The sequence below is a fragment of the Mytilus californianus genome, unplaced genomic scaffold (assembly GCF_021869535.1).
Source record: "Mytilus californianus isolate M0D057914Y unplaced genomic scaffold, xbMytCali1.0.p SCAF_7, whole genome shotgun sequence".
Classification (NCBI taxonomy): Eukaryota; Metazoa; Mollusca; class Bivalvia; order Mytilida; family Mytilidae; genus Mytilus; species Mytilus californianus.
This window is the reverse complement of record NW_026262723.1, coordinates 112,393,615-112,415,251: the sequence shown is the minus strand read 5'-3', so window position 1 is coordinate 112,415,251 and position 21,637 is coordinate 112,393,615. Positions and strand designations below refer to the sequence as shown.

At 34.6% G+C, this 21,637-nt stretch overlaps 1 long non-coding RNA gene across 2 annotated transcripts; it reads right to left on the bottom strand.

Moving 5' to 3' along the window:
• Nucleotides 1–7,021: 7,021 nt before the first annotated feature.
• On the bottom strand, nt 7,022–17,034 carry LOC127708024 (uncharacterized). 2 transcript variants are annotated; one of them, XR_007985124.1, is made up of 4 exons: nt 16,516–17,034; nt 15,747–16,085; nt 7,556–7,635; nt 7,022–7,125 (listed from the first exon to the last, which is right to left on the bottom strand). It is a non-coding gene; the product is annotated as an uncharacterized LOC127708024 (long non-coding RNA). The 2 variants fall into 2 exon arrangements; XR_007985123.1 differs by lacking the exon at nt 7,022–7,125 and having other exon boundaries at nt 7,132–7,635.
• Nucleotides 17,035–21,637: the final 4,603 nt, after the last annotated feature.

The window sequence follows — 21,637 nt, the reverse complement described above, 5'->3', positions numbered from 1 at the left end:
CCAGTTACCGTCAGTTACCATGCAGTTACCGTCCCCTACCATTTAATTCAATAACGGAAGCGTTGTGTAGAACCAATATACTGCTGATATCTTCAGACAAATTGTTTTACTTTATATTTTTAAAACTCCGTTTTGTTTGATCCGATTAAGATAGGGAAATGATAAATTTTCTGCATGTATATTACACATACAGTATAATATGTCTAATATATATATATACAACACATGTAATAGCTTTTCTAAGAAACTTGCCTTCTAATTGGTGATTATATTGAAAATTGTTTATATCTTTGTAGTTTCATTCATTCAGAATAATCATTTGCATATAAAATGTATTGGGGTTACCAACCCAGGACTAGAGGAAAGTCCAATACAATTTTAGGTAGGTATTCCGGTTTTTATTTGAATCAATTTTTTTTAAGAAGACATTTGATTTAATTACTTTGCATTGTGTAAGAAAGCTAAGAATCGTCTTTTAATTGTGTATCTGTTTCATTCATAGTCTATATATCGAACAGTTGTTGGAAATTGAACATTAAAGAATTTGAATATATTTCAACTTTAACAAATTACATTAAATATAATGTGTATTATGAATAAAGGTGTTTCTCTTTTGAGAATATTATTTATTGTTGGTGTGTATAGTTGCATTCTTTTTCATTTTTGAAATAATTATTTACTGATATTTGATGTACCTTTTGTTATTCAACTGATAAAACGGGAAAGGTTTAGAAGAAAAAAAGAAAAAAAAGCTCAAGCACGCCATAATGATGTTACTGTACATATGCAATTCAAGGTCAAGAAACTTTTCAGTGATTTTCTTTTGTTTTCTCTTGACATATGCGGTGTTGTTTGTTTTCTCTTGACATATGCGATGTTGTTTGTTTTCTCTTGACATAAGCAGTGTCGTTGGTTTTCTCTTGACATATGCGATGTTGTTTGTTTTCTCTTGACATATGCGCTGTTGATTGTAATTCTTTGATAGTCCAGATGAATTACTCAAATAACTCAAAAACGTTTTCAGACTCATGGAAATTTAATGGTCGATATATTGTATTATTATTGTGTTTTTGTGAAAAACCGTATGATTGCATCTAGATATGGTTGTTCTAATTCAGAATTTACCTAACATCTCATATATGATTTTTTTTTAAATAAACTTAACCCAAATAAACTAAACAAAGATAATGCTACCGCCGCATGCCACTCAAAATGGATTAAGTAAACAGTGATGTTGAAGTATATATATATGTATACGATTTGAAATGTTTGTATCTAAAAGACACATGTGATGCCCCGCCAAAAAGCCCTGATAAATTGCACACTATTTAATATATCATACCCTGGATTTAATAAAAGTTTAAGTTTAAAATATGTAGGAGCCGCCGGACAAACCATACGGTTACTGTCGGTACCAGTATGTCTTTTATATTACCAATAAATGACAAAATTCAGCAACTTGTCATTTGTTTTAAAATTTAGAGAAAAACCAAAATCCTGACAATATGCACACCTTAAGTTAGTCCTATAATATAAGACTTCGGAGTTTCATATCATTTACATTCAACGTTTTTTATCGGATATTTTTTTTTTTTACTATCAATGTTGAAACCCGAACATTGATAGTAAAAAAAAAATATCCGATAAAAAACGTTGAATGTAAATGATATGAAACTCCGAAGTCTTATATTATAGGACTAACCTTAAGCATATGTTCTAACACCCTATATATCATATAAAATGTTCTGTCTGGAAACCAATATAAGTAAGCTGGACAACCATACATACCCTGGGTGGAATGGACAGGAGTAAAACCACAACGTGTAATCTGGAAAGGATTTATAAGCTCCAAAAACGTGTTGCAAGATTAATTTTAAGTGTTTCTTTTGATTTTCCATCAACTTTAATGTTTAAAGAGCTTGAACGGATGACTATATTTACCGGGATACAATATTTTCAAGCTGTCTTAATGTTTAAATGTATGAATGGTCTATAACCTGATTATCTATCTAATAAATTTACTGCATGTACTGATCTTTAATATAATTATTCACTCTGATCGACAACATCAGGACTTCTTCGTGTACCAATTAAGACTAGCTAATTCTGATTTTTTTTAAGAGAACATTTAATTATTCTGGTCTTATTACCTGGAATAATTTGCCAAATAATATTAAGGAAACAAATATTTTAGACACATTTAAGATCAAATGTTCGAACTATGTTTTAACTTTACAGAATTAAGATACCTAAATTAGATGTATAAAGTAAAATAACAAACGACCGAACTCAGCCATGGAAAATTCAAAACGGAAAGTCCCTTATCAAATGGCAAAATCACAAGCTCAAACACAGTGGAAAAAAACTGTCATCTTTTTTTTCTATTGAATGCATATGTACTTATTCAATATGAATATGTAATCTGCTTTATATTTGTTTGTATTTTTTTCTATTTGTATCAACGGTTTTGAAGGCCTCAGGGAAGATTAACATGTTATTTTTAAATGAGTTTCCTTCGTTAAATAAAGAATTTTATTGTACTATTTTTTATTATTATTTATAAACAATATGCCCCCGGCATACTGTCGCGCGGGCATAAAAAGAATTTTTCTAATATGATGATGTTCTGTTTTATAAGGCATTAGGTGACAAAATATCTGTTTGAATTAGCAGCTCATATCTATCATGTCTACATGGTAATTGGGAGATCCCATTCCCCCCCCCCCCCCCCCCCCCCCCCTCGTTGCAAGAAGTTTAAAGCTTGTTATGTTGAATATTTTATTAACCTTTCAATTCAAAGGACCAACAAGTCTTTATTAAAACTACAAATTAGCATAAAACATTACTCGTCCATTTTGCTTTAGTCTAGTGTTATCTAGATGCCTTTGATTTTGTGTGTCGTTATTATAGCTCCTTATTCGCTCGGGAACAATACGTTTGCGCTTTTTTACCTGTAACACGATAGGACATTTGCGCTTTAAATTTTGATACACCTGTAGAAAATTGACCGGACATTTGCGCTTTTTATCTTTACTTGTCTACCTGTAATTTTAATGAGTTACGTAAATAAATTCAACTTGTATTTGTCGTTAGCTAGTTCACATTGGCACAGTCTTAAACATAAGAGTATAACGTTATAGAGACAAGTACAGGAAAAAAATGTATATGTCACGATGGATTTTTATCATTGAACAACAGTCGGTTAATTACATTAAAATTCGTTATATTGATGAACAGGCATCTCAGTCAAGAATTGAGAAATAGAGACTAGAATATGTATTTGAAATGAGGGCGAAATACCAGTCAGGAAAAATTACAAGAGTAAAATTGTTTATTCATTGGGCTTCAGATATCAAGCGAAAACGGACCTGTGATAAGTATGCGTGCCTTTGCTGTCTTCCTAATGTTTACTTTTAGGTATATATAACTATATCAATGTGCTATCAAATTACTTTTAAACACGAATGTGCTATTGAATGACTATTTAACTTTTAACCATAAAGAAAATATTGTACAAGCGCAAATGTCCTATAGAAAAAGCGCAAATGTCCATATTTAAAAAGCGCAATTGTCCTATGAATTGAAGCGCAAATGTCCATTAAAAAAAGAGCAAATGTCCTATGAAAAAGCGCAAACGTCCCACGCCGATTCGCTCATAGATAAATATGTTTGCATACATGTATACTAGCTATAAAAACTCCTTCTAAGACTGAAGACATATCTCGGACCTGTTCAGAAGCCAATGTTAGCAACATACCCCCTCCCCCTTTCCCCCTTAAGGTAAAGGCACTATCATGATAGACGGTAAGTCCATTACTGAGGGTGTGGCTGGAGGTCCCATCATTTTTGCAGAGACAAATTATTTGTCCCTGCATGATTTCTGTTATCTTTGGCAATTGTTCTCTTCGGTTTTAGCGACAAGAAGAATTTAAGCGACAAGAAACGTCAAGAAGCGACAAGAAGAAAAAATTAGAGACAAGAAGACAAATTTAGCGACAAGAAAGTGTATATACTACCAAAACAATAAATGTATTATAGAAAAAATCAATTAATTACTGTTGATTGTTTGCTGTTTTATAAAGTATAGTTACTACGGTAGCACTACGTACAGTAACGTTAGTCTTGTAATGAATTTTTAGTAAAAATTATTTTATGTAATAAATATATATTACATTATTTTAAAGTATGTACCTATCTCAACATTTTGTAACAATCCCATGTCCCATCCTATCATATTAAGAATATTATATGTTATATCATTCATTTATACACCAAACTGTAAACTATAAATATATCGATTTATTCATATCCTTGATAACAAAAAAAAAATCTTTCTAGAACAAATTTAAATGAACAAATGTTTATATTCTTATCTCAGTATCATGAAATAAAAAAAAAATATGCATATATTCAAAACAAAACCACACACACTTTAATGCATGTTTCTACATCTATTTATTTGAAATAATCATTATTTAGATATCTTGAGCTAAATTTATTTTCTTGTCGCTAAATTAGTTTTACTTGTAAGCGGCTAAATTATTCTTCTTGTCCCTTCTTGTCGCTAATTAGCTCTATTATATAACTGTATAATAATAATAATAATAATAATAATAATAATAATAATAAATACTTTAAAGAGGGTACAATCAGTTATTACAATACTAATCTCGCCTGATGCCCTCTGAATAACTCAAAATATAATAATATAATGACGGCGTGCACAAAGTTGAAGCCAACTGTAAAAGGCGCTTTTAAAAGTAGTTTTATACAACCGTGTTTAAAATATCTTTTAAATAGGAAGTTTTTTTTATGATAAAATGATGAATGCTAGCCATTAAAATCCACATTACTAATAAGGTTATCAAAATTAAATCTATAAAGTATGAAACAAACATAGAGAAAACGGCAAAAATATGTGAAACTTGTAACATTAAATAAGCATAAAATAGAGTTTTTGACCTAAAATTTATACAAATTCAACATATTTTCCCACATTTTCGTATAATAGAATTTTTAGGATTCGGACTATGACGTCATACGAAATTCACCGCAAAAAAATTAAAAAAACGGCCAGGTAGATGAGTTTGGAATGTAGTTCGTTATGTGTAAGAAGTAGTAATTTGGAAGGATTAATATTCGAAAATGGAAGAATCGGTAGGAAAAAATATTTAATTGTTTTTTTTTATTTCAAAATAGCTTGATGTTCCAAATGTGCATAACACGAGGTTTAAAAAATCTGCAAAATATGAATGATTCGATAGTCCAGGCTGAACACCTGAATTTTTTTAATGTCCAGCTAGTATGTTACAATTTAAAGAAATGACGTTTTAACGCTATTTTCTGAATAGGGTCCACGACATAGTCGCTTATTATTTCCATTACACTGCTCTTAGCATATATTTATTTATATTTCCAGAATGTGCATATGCTGCACTTTGTTGTTAAAAAAAAGAAATATGTTGAACGTTTACGTTTAAAGCTATGTGATAAATTAAGTGTCCAGTGTTTTTGTTACGCGTTTGTTTTCTGGGGAAAAATGCCGACGTCGTAAATGATTGAAGTAATTTGAAGACGTTACGTTTGTGGACTCAGCTTTATGCACGCCGTCTCTATATACATAAATACAACTTTATATGCAAACAAATGGTGAATAAACATACAGATTAAGTGTTACGTTTCGTGAACATATTTCCTTAATGATATACAAGACAAATATATGGATTTTTAGACTATAGATACATTTCTGTGATAATTACTATTTCGTTGCTTTTGTACATGTTGTATCCTCGTCTCATGGGTTTTCGTGCTATTAAGAATGCATTGTGACGTCACAATTTCCATATGGTAAGAATTCATATGACATACGAAAACATATGATCTGACCATATATGAATCCTGATATGAATCTGATCATTAGCTTTTTTGGTTTAAAAAAAAGAAATGATGATAATGTGACGAAAAAGTTTAGTATGGTACTTGAACCAAAGTGCGTATCCGTGTGTTTGTGCTGTGTTGTTGGGTGTATAAGTTTCAGGTCGTGCCTTTCACTCATACACAGACCGTCGACAAATGTCAAGTATACTCTTTAACAGGGTTACCCTAGAAATCTACTGGTAGCGTGATTAAGGGAATCCTGGTCACATAAATAAATAAATGGATCCTGGTGCAGTCTGAACGAAGTCTTGTAAGTGAACATAAACACGAAGTCGAATAAAAGTTCAATACTGTATTATCAAAATCACATTATACAAGTATAACAAAATGTACATCTAACTTCAGGCTCAACAATACGGCTCTCCTCTCTACTCTACAAACGTAACTGTCCTCTCCTCACTATAAATTCTCTCTCCCCTTTATCTCACGCTCTTTCTCTCTTTCATATGACTCCTACAAGCCCGTATACAAATATAGACTACTAGGGCAACTGGGCTCCGTGTAGTCCGTGCTCCGGAAGTCCGGGTGCTCCGGTAATCCGGGTGCTCCGGTGATCCGGGCTCCTAGTGTTCCGTGATCCTTACATAAATTTACTAGGGCACCATTTGCAAATCATTAGGGCTCACTAGTCAAACAAAGAAATCTAAATATAACTCCTAATTAATATAATCTCTGATGATCTCTAACTGTATTAAATGGCTATGTGTGAAAATACAGATGTACGTAAACTGATACAATCAGATAACACACTTGACCTAACATATAAAATGTTACACAGCCCCCTCTTAACTATGAACTTCCACTGTTCAGTATACAGCATTATATATCCAAAAAAAAAATCTAATTAGATACTGTTCTTGAGCACCTTATAACAAATACACACGTAGCCAACAATTAAGTACATGTATATAAAAAAAAATGTATATATATCAAAAACATATCATGGTTTGCATCAAAAGAACTTCTAAGATAAAAAAAATATATATATAAACAAAAATGTACATGTACCCTGAGATAGATGATAATAAAAAAAAAACCTTATCATAATTTTTTAAAATATAAAAATAGCACCCCTGACTATGTAGTCGTGTTTCCCTTGTATTTAAATAAAACACAAACACGTTGTATGGGTCTATGGTTCTTTTATTTCATCAGAATTGATGTAAATATTCTAAGTGAAAAATGACCCTGAAATAATAACAAATATAATTCTTATACAATTCAATAAGTAGTAATTATCAATTACTATAAAATCAATATATCTATATGCATACAAGAAAACTGTAGATTTTCTTTGCTCTTTAAAATAATAGTTTAACAAGCCACACAAAACGATATTACACCATTTCGAATTCTGTATTAAACGAGTACATAATATATATCTCTGTATTTCGTGCATTGTGAAATATGCAACGACAGACTAAGTTCACAGCTAAATACATAGCTACGCTTGTAGTATCATACCAAAAATAGTTAGTTAAACATAATAATACAACGCAATTGTAAGTGCAAACAAGACATTACGTATTGGCAACAGTTACACAAAGCAGACAATACATTTAAGCAAAGCAACATAAAAGTAACATGAACATTACAAACTGTATACATATAAACATACCTCACATGTAGTGCAAAGGTCTTTGCTTCACCAACTGATTGGTTTGAATCAGTTTACATTCTTTACAATATATGTAATACCTGAAGACAAAATATTAAAATTATAAAAACCTTATGCAATACTGCTAGATTAGAATAAACAGAATTATCTCCCCTTAAATCTGGTTAATCAAATATTTACTTGTATTAACTTTATAGAAGTATAAAATCTTTTAACGCTCACTCATACAAACTGTTAAAATAGATTTTATATTACTGTTACTAGAAATTTAAGTATTAATCATACTTTTATCAGTTTTATGCAGATTTCATATATTTTACTAAATCTTACAGATAAAACTATATTATCAAGTTTATCATTATTACTTTATATGTTATCATGAATAGTTTACACATATATTAAATACTTAATCATTTACTATCATACACCTTTCATAATACTGTCACCTACTCATTCAATTATACACTTATATATCACTCACTCTTGGATATTAAAACTGGAATGTTATTATAATGAATATATTAGTAATAAACTGACCTTATAGACGAATATGATAGTCCTAGACTATTTCAAAAGTTAAGATATAACAACTTCCAAATGAGCTGAAGAAAATGGCTACCACTTCATATAAAGACTTTAGCCAACTGTCCAAAACAAAGAAAAGTTAAACAAAAGATTCCCGCCTAAATCATACTGACCAATAGAAAAGAAATTAATCAATAGGTAATGTTCTACCTGAATAAACTAGCAGACTACAAATTATAATAAATGTAAATAGAATATATCAAGTATATATTCTAATAACATAAAACCTTAATTAATGTAAAACATAAAAATATAGCTCTACCACACATTCCCCCCAGCTATAAAATGACGTCCCGTCATTCCACAAACTAATGGGGGTTAACTATATCCAGAATGGCTAAGGCTGCTTCTCGCTGTAATCCTGAGAACAAAGGTGTTCTAGCTAGAGATGAAATGTACTCAGCCTTCTGTTGCCACTCAGCTGTTGGCTTCAAATGTTCTGTGGTAGTAGTATGACAAACAGAGGTAGTTCCAATAGCTGCGATGTCGTACAGACCAGAAGAAATCCATGCTGGTGGTTTACGGTCTCTCCCTGATCGTCTGACTGGTACCGGTGACGTATCTGGTTCCTGAGGTTGCTCTTCCTGTTCTACTGGTGTATCTTCCTGTGGATTAGCATCCTCATCAATGTCGGAAGCGCTTCCTGTAGCTGTCTCCATTTCTGGCCCTTGGTTCCCCTCAGGCTGGGCGTCCCCAAACGGAATGAAGGCATCCTGTGCTGGTTCTGTTTCATCCACAGCTGGTTCATCAGTAAATGTATGTTCACTGTCAACTGTCCTTTCCAGCACATAGTCTACATCAAAATAATCCACTGAATCATCAGAAGACTCATCACTGGATTCACTTGAAGTAGTCCGGTGTTCAGCTATTGTCCTCTGTAGTCTTGTCCTTGGTTTTGGAACTGGTTTAGGTATAACAGTTGGATCTTCTTCTCTGATATACCCGACAGGTAGTAATAAATTCCTGTGGAGATTCCTTGTTCGTCCTTCTCCGTTCTCTTTGACGACTGTGAAAACAGGAATATCTAGATTCGGCTGGTCAATAACTACATATGGAATATCTTCCCATGTATCTGCTAGTTTGTGCTTGCCATCAAAAGCCACAATCTTTACAAGTACACGATCTCCCTTCTGCACTGCTGCTCCTCTTACACGAAGATCGTAACCATCCTTCTGATTCGCTTGTGCAATCTTCGATGCGTCAGCTGCCAGTTGGTATGCATGTGACAATCTGTCTCGTAGATCCTTCACATACTGAGTTGTTGGTAACTTGGTATCTTTATGTAGGCCAAATGCTAAGTCGATGGGTAGTCTTGGGTTTCTTCCAAACATTAGAAAGTAAGGTGCTACTCCAGTGGACTCATGTCGGGTACAGTTATACGCATGCACCATGGGCGAAACGTAGAGTTTCCAGTTGGCTTTCTGATGAGATTCCAAGGTTCCAAGCATACAAAGAAGGGTACGGTTAAATCGTTCACACATCCCGTTCCCCATGGGATGATAGGGTGTAGTCCTTGACTTCTTCATTCCAGTCAGAGTGCATAGCTCTTTGATAACTTTACTTTCGAAATTAGCTCCCTGATCAGAATGGATCCTCTGTGGTATTCCGTAATGCAGGATAAAGTTATCAAAAAGTGCTTGAGCTGTGGTCTTTGCTGTTTGATTTCTGGTTGGTATTGCTTGAGCATATCTGGTGAAGTGGTCGGTAATAACCAGTATGTTCTGGTGACCTCCTTTCGACTGCTCCAGTGTGAGAAAATCTAAACAGACAAGTTGAAGTGGAAACTGAGTTTCAATGCTGACCAAAGGTGCTCTCTGACGGGCTGGTGTTTTTCTCTTTATGCATCTACCACACTGTTGTATCCAATCCTCCACATCTTTGTCCATCCCAGGCCAGTAAAATCTGTCACGGATCAGTGATAGAGTCCTATCCTTTCCGGGATGTCCCATGTCGTTGTGAAGTGCCTCTAATACAACGTTGACGTTTGCTGATGGTAGAACTAACTGTGACTTCCTGTCTTCACCTATAATTACTTCTCTGTACAGTACACCATCTTTCATCTTGAGGTATTGGAACTGTCGCAGTAGTGGTGTTGGTCCAACATCTGCAGATGTCGGTTTCCTTCCTTCGATGACGTACTTCACAAGAGACTTGATGGTAGGATCCATGGCTTGTGCAGTTGCCCAATCAACTGTTTCAGCATCCGGTATATCTTCTTCTTGTGATGGTATTACAGCTGGGTTAACAGCAAGACTGTCAATGTATGCTCTAGGAAGGATGGAATTACAGATGGTCTTCACAGATTCTATGGAGATAGTCTCTCTGTTGGTGGAATCTATTTCAGTTGGTTGTGGTATACGGCTAAGTCCATCTGCATCACCATTCGTCTTTCCTGGACGATAAACTATGTTGAAGTTAAATGCGGCTAAAGCGGCCAACCATCTGTGTCCAGTGGCATCAAGCTTTGCTGTTGTAAGCACGTAGGTCATGGGGTTATTATCTGTGAGTACTGTGAAGTTGCTTCCATAGAGATAATCTTTGAACTTGTCGCTTACCGCCCACTTCAGTGCCAGAAACTCCAGTTTATGCGGTGGGTATCTCTTTTCCGACTTTGTAAGACCTCTACTGGCGTAGCTGATTACCCTCTTGATTCCCTGTTGCTCCTGGTATAAAACTGCTCCTAGTGCTGTACCGGAGGCGTCTGTGTGCAATTCATAGGGTAATTCACTGTTGGCGTATCCTAGTATTGGTGCTGATATAAGCAACTCCTTTAACTTCTTAAATGCTGACTCCTGCTCTTCTCCCCATTGCCATGGTTTCTGTTGGTGTTTCTTTGATGATTTCTTGATAGTCGGATTTGGCATCAAATCGGTAAGTGGTTTGCTGATTTGGCTAAACTGTTTAATGAACCGTCGATAGTAGCCAACAAATCCTAGAAATCTTCTAACATCTTCCGGGTTAGTAGGTTTAGGCCAACTCACTACCTTCTCTGTCTTTGCTGGATCAATCTCAACACCATCTGCTGAGACAACATGACCGACGTACTTAACTTTCCTCTTGAAGAAGGAACATTTGTCTGGTGCTAACTTCATGTTGTGCTGACGTATCCTGTTGAAAACAAGGCGAAGATTTTCCAGTTGTTCTTCGAAGGTCTTGCCAAAGATGATGACATCATCGATGAAAATACAGCAGATCTTTAGATGTAAGTCAGATAAGCATTCTTCCATCATCCTCTGATATGTGGCAGGTGAATTGGTCAACCCAAATGGCATCCGGTTGTATTCAAAGAATCCAAGTGGACCTACTGTAAATGCAGTTCTTTCTTTGTGCTCTTCCAGGATCTCTACCTGATGATATCCACTTTTCATGTCTACGCAGGTAAAAAAATGTACTTCCAGCTAGTGAATCAAGTAGATCTTCTATTCTCGGCAACGCATAGCTATCTTTTATCGTTAAGTTGTTTAATTGACGATAGTCCACGCACAGTCTCAGTTTCCCATTCTTCTTACGCACGAGGACCACGTTAGATGCGTATGGACTGTGTGATGGTCTGATGGTACCATTTGACAATAGTTGTCGAAGATGTGACTTGACTTCATCGTACATAGCTGGAGGAGTTCGTCTATATCGTTGTTTAAATGGTCTGTTATCAATCAAATCGATGTGGTGTTTAACTTCTGTGTTTCCAATATCTTCATCATTCTTGGCAAATATATCTTCAAATGATTTGATGAAATCTATCCCTCTTTGTAGTTGATCTTCGGTTAAGTCACTTTCTGTAATTTCCACTTGATCAAATATTGATGATGGTGATGAAGTATCTTTCGGTTGTTGTTCAATGTTGACTGGTTGTATTGCACATAAAACAGCTTTTGGTTGGATGGTAATAGTCCTTGTGGTAACATTAGCAATCTGAACGTCTATCTTTCCGTTGTTCCTGTATCTATAATCCAAAAGGATCGGTTCTATATCTAGATCTTTCCAGTTCGGTTGAAGTTCAGATGAGTGTAACATTGCTGCAGTTGTACTGTATGGTATCTCTTTGTCAGTGTATCCTTCTATCTTTATGGTTGAATTCGGTTTGATAGTAACAGGTTGGTTCACAGCATTTCTGACTATAGCTAATGCGTTGTTATTGCGGCTAAGTTCCTTTTCTCTAAGTGTAATGGATCGAAAAGTCAAGTACCAAGGTGTTGTTAAGTTGCATGACTGTAAAAATCTTGTTCCATGTTGATCTTTCAATGACTCCATAATTGGTTGAAGAGTGTTAGTTCCAAGAAGCAATGGTATCTGAGTGTTATAGTTGCTATCCGGTATCACTAACAGCAAACATGGATAAGTGTTGTCCTGATGTGGTATTGTAATTTCAGTTTCCAGATATCCTTCATATGGTAGTTGTTTTCCATCAGCACATTCAATATCAAGTAGCTCGTTGATGTGAAGTAAAGGTATATCTGTAAGGTTGCTGTGGTAATATGTATGACTAATAGTAGACACTGTTGATCCTGTGTCAAGTAAACTTTTCACTGTTTTTCCATATAGTACAACTTCAGTTTCTGTTGGCTTTCCATACAATCCTGGTGGTAAACTTTTAGGACCTGATGCTGTTCCTGATGTACATAAGTCTATTGATGGTCCTGCTCCATAGACTTCTTGAAGTTTAAAGGTTTTCCATCTTTATCCAGTTTCTCAATACATCCAACCTTTAAGTGACCTGGCTTTCCACATCTAAAACATCTTCGTTCATCCTGGTTGGCTGATGAAGCTTGTGGTTTAGATCGGTCTTGCCATCTTTGTGGTTGTCTGTTATATCTGTTGGTATTCTGACCTCTGTAGTTAGTATAGCCTCTGCCTCGTCCTCTATAATCGGTCTCCATTCTATCAAACCTTGTGGTGAGTTGTTGAATAAGTCCTTTTACTTCTTCAAATTCAGAGGGATGGTTGATAGGTTCTGATATTGCTGAAGCTTTGGCTGTTTGTGGTTTCTTTGATGTTTTCCTTTCCTCATGATCTCTCTCAATGTGTCTCAGTGCTATCCTCAGTTCATCAAAGTCTTTTATCGTATCGTATTTATGCCCAGATATATCTTTAAGTTCTGTTTTCAGTCCTGACCAAAGCATGGAATGTAGCATACTGTTGGCATCCTTGTGTTGTACCATTCCTTTCTCAATTGCTTTCCCAATAATATCCTCTAATCTGCAACTCCATTTAGTTACACTTTCATCATCACCTTGTCTGGCTCTGTAGAACTGAGCAAGTAGGTCTTCTTTCTTTTCTACATCTCCATAAATGCTGTCCAACTTGTGTATGATTTCTGGTAGACTAGCTTTTGGACCAAGATGCATAACAATAGTTCCTGCTTCTCCTTTGAGTGACTTGCGTACAGCATAGTTGATATTATCTTTGTCATGTACTTTATCTTCCATGAGTCCACAAACTTCATATCTCCAAAAGGCATAAGTGGCTTCACCCTTGTTGTTTGATCCTGAAAACATTGATACCTTGGGTGGATCTCTCATCTTAGTATATGTGACAGTTTCCTTTGTTTTAGATATATCCTTCTCCTGTGGTTCTTCTTTCGGTGTTACTATTTCTCCACTAGTGGCTAAGTATTCTTTCATCCACTCTTTCAATCCTTGAGCACCATCTCCTTTTGGTTTCTCTTTTACTTCCTTCTTGAGTAACTGCAAGAGTGCGAAATCCTCAGCTGATATTGCATCTTCTTTTGACATGATGATGAAGTATAAGTCCTAGTATAATTAGTGATAGTGTGAGGAATAAGAAAAAAAAAATGAAATATGATCAAAGTCTGAAATAAAGATAACTATCTGACAAAAATGTCAAGTACTTAAAGACTATCTAACTATAGCCAATGAAAAAAAAATGACAAACAATAGTTTGTAAACAATCTGAAAAGTAAGATAGCTTATTAATTAAAGTAATCTACATGTAGTAGAGAGAAAAAAAATCAATCAAATAAATACATATGAAATATGTCCTGTAAAAAAAATAATATTAATAAATATATGCAAAGAAGTATGTACTAAGTACAATAGGTATGATGTATGTATACTATCTGAAATTCAAACTAAAGTAATCAGTATTAATGAATATGAAAATATATATATATACAAATCAATGCAACTGAAAATGAATCAAGATTAGTGAATGTAATCTATACAATATAAACAGACAAGGTATTATAATACACAATAAGTACAATCAAAATGTCTTACCTACTGGATACAGTACCTGAACTTGGATTTGAGTTGTAAAGCTTCTACGTTTACCACTCAACTCAAAAAGAAAGTACCTATATATACTAATATAAACTATCTATAAGTATGGTAAAGTCAGTATACAAATATAAGACTAGAGTATGGCAATAGACAAATCCAATATGACCCACCTCAACAACCAATCAAGACTAAACTCAACTACACTAAACACACTAGTGATCTACCCTAACTCTGAAAAGATAACTCACTAAGTCCTGAAAGAATTAACTAACAGACAAGTGCTAAAGTGGGTAATAGTGTCATGGTTGAAGGATAAGGATAGTTAATATGGTTAAAGTGACAAAGTGTTATCAAGGTATTCAGGCTCACTGACTACTACTGCTCTATCTAAACTTTTAATATGTACCTATTAAAATTTAAGATTTAACTAATGTATGTCCTATTTATATTTATATTTCAATTCAAAATTTGAATTATATCAATATGACACACAACAATGAATCAATATACAAATATTCAACATAAACACAATGTACACTAAGTATCAAAACACAAAAGTCAATATCGATGCACAGTGACAACACACAAATACAAATACAATCTATCAATACACAATGACAATACAAATATAGTAACACACTATATCACATATACAAATGTAACACAAATAAAGTTCAAGTACCAACTAATAGGTATGGGGTACTAGGTATGCTATGTGTATGTAAGTAAGTATGCACAAGTAAACAAGTAACTGTAACTGTGTATGTAATAGCTACAATCAATCAATCATGTGTGTATTCATGTATGACTATATCAAGTCTAAGTCCAACTTGATATGTAAAGTGTGTAAAAATATTTTAAATGTACACCCTAAGTGTATGTGTGTATGTTCAAAGTAAGTTTCAGCTGTGCAAAAGTCTATCTTAATCACTATAGCTTTATGTAATAAGTGGTTGCTAATGTAAACAAGCTTTGTGTATACGACTTCCGGTTGACCTTGACCTCACAATGGGGGGTAAATAAATGGAGGGGTCAAGTCTCAATTACAAAAAAAATCAAAGTACAACTACAAACACATCATATATAAATGTCTATATACTATTATATCTACTTCACAATCACAATGTAATATTTCTATATCAGTTAAACCAAATCGTAAAATTTCAAATTTGTTTTCTGATGCTAAGTATCTAAATGTTTCTAAGTTTACAAACGTAAAAAAACATCAAAGTTTTTTTTTTTTAAAGTTCGCTTTTTAAAAAAAAAATCAAAGTTCAAATCTATATGACATATATTATATGAACACACATGTATAGACAAAACAGCAAACAAACACAACAGTGAACAATGACATTGATTATAGTTACCATAAAACTGCAAAATATTTTCACTGAAAATCCATGTGTTGTTGTTGTCCTATTTCTTGACTTCCGCAGGTAAACACAGAGTTCAGTATACGTATATCGACTAGTGACGTATTACTTCTGGTGACGTATCAAAACACTAATATCTATTACGTAGTAACGGAGCTCCCTCCACAGGTAATGGAAATCGTTGATCTTTAATAACACTGATGAAATCTACGTTGGGCGCCAAAATGTAGTCGTGTTTCCCTTGTATTTAAATAAAACACAAACACGTTGTATGGGTCTATGGTTCTTTTATTTCATCAGAATTGATGTAAATATTCTAAGTGAAAAATGACCCTGAAATAATAACAAATATAATTCTTATACAATTCAATAAGTAGTAATTATCAATTACTATAAAATCAATATATCTATATGCATACAAGAAAACTGTAGATTTTCTTTGCTCTTTAAAATAATAGTTTAACAAGCCACACAAAACGATATTACACCATTTCGAATTCTGTATTAAACGAGTACATAATATATATCTCTGTATTTCGTGCATTGTGAAATATGCAACGACAGACTAAGTTCACAGCTAAATACATAGCTACGCTTGTAGTATCATACCAAAAATAGTTAGTTTAACATAATAATACAACGCAATTGTAAGTGCAAACAAGACATTACGTATTGGCAACAGTTACACAAAGCAGACAATACATTTAAGCAAAGCAACATAAAAGTAACATGAACATTACAAACTGTATACATATAAACATACCTCACATGTAGTGCAAAGGTCTTTGCTTCACCAACTGATTGGTTTGAATCAGTTTACATTCTTTACAATATATGTAATACCTGAAGACAAAATATTAAAATTATAAAAACCTTATGCAATACTGCTAGATTAGAATAAACAGAATTATCTCCCCTTAAATCTGGTTAATCAAATATTTACTTGTATTAACTTTATAGAAGTATAAAATCTTTTAACGCTCACTCATACAAACTGTTAAAATAGATTTTATATTACTGTTACTAGAAATTTAAGTATTAATCATACTTTTATCAGTTTTATGCAGATTTCATATATTTTACTAAATCTTACAGATAAAACTATATTATCAAGTTTATCATTATTACTTTATATGTTATCATGAATAGTTTACACATATATTAAATACTTAATCATTTACTATCATACACCTTTCATAATACTGTCACCTACTCATTCAATTATACACTTATATATCACTCACTCTTGGATATTAAAACTGGAATGTTATTATAATGAATATATTAGTAATAAACTGACCTTATAGAAGAATATGATAGTCCTAGACTATTTCAAAAGTTAAGATATAACAACTTCCAAATGAGCTGAAGAAAATGGCTACCACTTCATATAAAGACTTTAGCCAACTGTCCAAAACAAAGAAAAGTTAAACAAAAGATTCCCGCCTAAATCATACTGACCAATAGAAAAGAAATTAATCAATAGGTAATGTTCTACCTGAATAAACTAGCAGACTACAAATTATAATAAATGTAAATAGAATATATCAAGTATATATTCTAATAACATAAAACCTTAATTAATGTAAAACATAAAAATATAGCTCTACCACAACTAGTTTTGAGTATTATGCGATTCTAAATAACAAAACTTAACACAACTTACAGAGATATCATATTTTTATCATGGAATATAAAAAAAAACAACATCGGAATCCAAGATTTGATTCTTTAAAATGTTTAAACGTACACTCAAAATTGGGCCAGGTAACACCAAGTAAATAACAAGGGTCACAGGGCTCCATATACATGTATTAAACAAAATTACTTTAAACTAATTTTGCGAACAAAATTTAAGTCTATGTAAAATAAGCACCACTTATTAAAGATAATAAATATAACAAAAATACAAAAATTATATAGTGCTGACAATGATATATTTTAAGTCTACATAATAGTTTTAGATTTAAGACTTTCAAAACAATGAGGTTTACTGGTCTTAACAAAATGTAGTTAATCATTGTTTAATGGGCATTGAGACACCATGATTGAAGGGTTTCAAGCGACATATTGTAATTTTAAAGGGCTTCGAGACACCATAAAAATGTATTCAGGGTTTCGAGCACCAAATAAAGCAAAACTTCTACTTTATAAACAAACACAGACAAACTTCTGTATAAAACAACATAGTTTACACAATAAATAAACAACTGTTTATAAAGTCACTTGGTTTATTCACTATCTTCTTCCGTCGTTTCATTGTGGGTTTTTTCTTTTCATTAGACCGTCCATGCCGGATGACCGACATCTGGCCTCTGGTGTCGATCTCCTCTGCGCAAAATCTGTCTTTCGAGAATCTCTACGGTCCCCTTCTCGGTTCCGGAAATTCTGGTGGACGATTTTTAAACATCGGGGATCTGTCTCTTCCATGCCATATATCACGGTTATAGAATCTCCCTTGGGATCCTTTACCGTTATTCCGTGGGTAATTATCAGGAACTTTATTTCTGTCGACATTTTCTCTTCGTGTTCCTTCTGCTTCTGCAGTTACATCTTCATCACTATCCCCGTCTTCAACTTCAAATATAGGACGCTGAACTGGTTTGAAATGCTTGGCGAGGTCCTTTTCTCCTACTCTTAAGCATTCTTCCTGCATTGAATTAATTACCGCCTCTTGCAGGGTATTAGGTCTGGTTCGCTTGACAGCAAGGCGAAAATCTTCTGACTGTCCGCACTTGTCAAGGAACGCTTTGATAGAGTTCTCCTCTACAATCTCAGGATTGCCCGGATACGCTCTACGGTACAAATCCTCTATGGCTTGAACAAAATCTCTCAAAGATTCTTCCGGTTTTCTCTTTCTCAGTTTTGCCTCTGTCACATACCTTTCTTTCATCGCCGTATGTCCAAATCTCTCTTCCATCTTTTGTTTAAGACGATTATTATCTCTCTGTATTATAACTGGCATCCCGTATGCATACGTCTCCGCTTGTCCCCTAAGAGTGCTTAGTAGGACCCTTCGAGACTTTTCGTTGTTCCATACATTTAACTCGGATATATTCTCGAAGTATTGAATAAACTCATTCCAAACATCATTCCTTGCTCCGGAAAAGGTCCTCCGTACAGGATATTCATTAGATGGAGGAACGTTCCTTCCACGGATACACCAAGTATTCGGGTATTCCGTAGTCGTTCCGTTTATGTCAGTACATTCATTTTCTATACTATCAGACTCTGGCAGTTGGACATGTCCTAGTGATAAGCCCATGTTTTCCGATGTTTGCCCGGGTGACTCAAGCTCCATTTGCCTTTGCCCGTTTATAACAGGGCAATTAGGCCAAGGGCTCGAGTACGAGAGCATTTCATCTGAGTCATAGGGCTTACCAGTATCAGTGATAACATTATCCGGAGTACGGTTTAGCCCATTATACATATGATTAGGGCTTCGCCTGTTCCTGGACCATGTATATGCAGTGTTTTCTGACTTATAGCCAGGAATGACGGAATTCCATACTAATTTCAAAACTATCGTTGAAATTATCAGGCATATTATCGCTAATAATCCAATCACTACATATTCCTGAGACTTCTGTACTGCTCTATTGTTAGGAAAATAAATCCATGCTGTTGCAACGAGGCCGCTACTGAAAGTAAGCAAACTAATCCATATTTGCCAAAATTTCTTCCAACCATTTTCTTTACCACTTTGCGTATTGCTCATCTCCTGGACAGCTCTATCCTGATTGTTCCTCGGTGAACAATGCCCGATTCTCCGGCGATACCGGATATCTGGCATAGTCTCCGTGTGAACATCATGGAGAGTACCAGTGGCAGGCGAACTACCTAACCCAGAATCTACTGGGGAAAATATCTGGTTTCTTAAGCAATTCTGCCTTACCTGAGAAAGCGTTGGAGCCTGATTTGATGTCCTTATTCTTCTTCTTGGTGTTTCCATTATATAATTACAAGTTCGTTGAAGTCACACACAGTAGATCCCACCGCTGCCACCAATGTGACGAAAAAGTTTAGTATGGTACTTGAACAAAAGTGCGTATCCGTGTGTTTGTGCTGTGTTGTTGGGTGTATAAGTTTCAGGTCGTGCCTTTCACTCATACACGGACGACAAATGCCAAGTATACTCTTTAACAGGGTTACCCTAGAAATCTACTGGTAGCGTGATTAAGGGAATCCTGGTCACATAAATAAATAAATGGATCCTGGTGCAGTCTGAACGAAGTCTTGTAAGTGATCATAAACACGAAGTCGAATAAAAGTTCAATACTGTATTATCAAAATCACATTATACAAGTATAACAAAATTTACATCTAACTTCAGGCTCAACAATACGGTTCTCCTCTCTACTCTACAAACGTAACTGTCCTCTCCTCACTATAAATTCTCTCTATTCTTTATCTCACGCTCTTTCTCTCTTTTATATGACTCCTACAAGCCCGTATACAAATATAGACTACAAGGGCAACTGGGCTCCGTGTAGTCCGTGCTCCGGAAGTCCGGGTGCTCCGGTGATCCGGGCTCCTAGTGTTCCGTGCTCCTTACATAAATTTACTAGGGCACCATATGCAAATCATTAGGGCTCACTAGTCAAACAAAGAAATCTAAATATAACTCCTAATTAATATAATCTCTGATGATCTCTAACTGTATTAAATGGCTATGTGTGAAAATACAGATGTACGCACCAGCATACAAAAAAGGGGAAAAATACAATGCAGGTAACTACAGACCAATCTCTCTCACTTGTATCAGTTGCAAACTAATGGAACACGTCATAACAAAACTCTTAATTAACCACTTAGAAAAAAACAACCTATTATACGACCTCCAGCACGGCTTTAGACACTCTAGATCATGTGAAACACAACTTCTATCTTTCATACAAGAACTAGCTTCAAATTCAGATTATAACACCCAAACAGACCTTATAATTATGGACTTTGCCAAAGCCTTTGACAAAGTCCCACATCAAAGACTCTTATACAAACTACATTTCTATGGTATACAAAATGAAACACTTAACTGGATCTCTGCCTTTTTATCCAACCGCACACAAACAGTTGTCCTGGATGGAGAGTCATCAGATGTTGCTCCAGTTACTTCTGGTGTCCCACAGGGAACAGTTCTGGGTCCCGTTCTATTTCTGGTATATATAAACGACCTACCAGAATATTTGAAATCCAGTAAACTCAGACTATTCGCAGACGACAGCATCATTTACAAAAGCATCAAATCTAAAAAAGATTGTGATAGCCTTCAGGAAGATCTTGATGCTGCTGCAAAGTGGGAAGAAGACTGGCTGATGGCTTTCCATCCTGACAAATGTACAGTTCTCACTGCCTCAAACAAGAAAAATACAATTAAACACGACTACATCCTTCACAGCCATACCCTAGAATCTGTCTCCTCCGCTAAATATCTTGGTATAACACTGCAATCCGACTTAAAATGGACCCAGCATACAAACAACATCATTGGTAATGATAATAAAAGCCTAGGCTTTCTAAAAAGAAATCTAAAAACATCCATCACAAACATTAAGTCTCAGGCGTACCTAGCACTTGTCCGACCAAAACTAGAATATGCTTGTTCGGTTTGGAACCCTCATACTGCTGAACAATGCAATAAACTTGAGATGGTTCAACGTCGGGCTGCTAGGTATGGCTGTAATCGTTATCACAACACCAGTAGCGTTACAGACATGCTCAATACTCTAAATTGGCCTACCTTACAACAACGCAGACTTAAAACTAGACTTATAATGTTCTATAAAATTGTTCACCATATTGTCGCTGTACCATCAGAATTACTCATACCAACAGACAATAGAACCCGACAAATTCATCCACAAACTTACAGACACCTACTTACA